This window comes from Galeopterus variegatus, unplaced genomic scaffold (assembly GCF_000696425.1).
Source record: "Galeopterus variegatus unplaced genomic scaffold, G_variegatus-3.0.2 Scaffold10323, whole genome shotgun sequence".
Lineage (NCBI taxonomy): Eukaryota > Metazoa > Chordata > Mammalia > Dermoptera > Cynocephalidae > Galeopterus > Galeopterus variegatus.
Window position 1 is genome coordinate 56989 of NW_007736434.1, and position 861 is coordinate 57849.

Consider the following 861-nt stretch of genomic DNA (forward strand, 5'->3'; position numbering starts at 1 on the left):
TTAACTCATAATTAATGTTGAAATATCTATCCGTGCAGACACATGTGGTAAACAGTTCATTCCTTTTTACTGCTGGTTAGAATTGTATGAATAAGCTCACATCTGTTCGTCCAGTTTTTGGTTATTGGGCAATTAGGTTTCAGTTCTTCACTGTCACAAACAAAGCTGCAAATAACAATGTAGTTTTTTTCCTTGTGAAAAAGTATGAACATTTTTCTACAGCACATGGAGAAAAATGACTATGTCAAAGAGAAAATATATTGTCAACTTTATAAGAAATATTTATATAGATGAGCCAATTTAAATAGATGAACCATTTAAATAGTTCGTATAGATGAACAATTTAAATAAATGAAACTAAATATCTATCAACAGTGTATGGGAACTTATTTTCTTCACATGCTTGACAATGCATGGTGTTTTCATATATATTTTCAAAATTTTATTAATGGTATTTCATTGTTTTAGTTTTCATTTGTCTTATCACTTGGAAAGTGAACCCTCTTTTGATAGGTTTATTGGCCATTTGGACTTAATTTTCTGTGAATTTCTAGTTTGGATTGTTTGCCATATTTTGGTTGAGCTTTTGCCTTTTCCTTATTGATTCATAGGAATTCTGCATGAAATTTGAATACTATTTTTTTGCTCATTTTGGGCAGCACATATTCTCCCATCTGTGGCTGTCTCTATCTGTTTTTTTTATTTTTTCCTTTTTGTCTTTTTTACTGACCGGTAACGGGATCGCAACCGTCGGTGTCGTGCCCGTACCGGGGACTGGCAACGGGATCGCAACCCTTGGTGCTGCACCCGCACTGCGCTCAGCCAGTGAGCGGGAACCGGTCTCCACATGGGATCCGAACC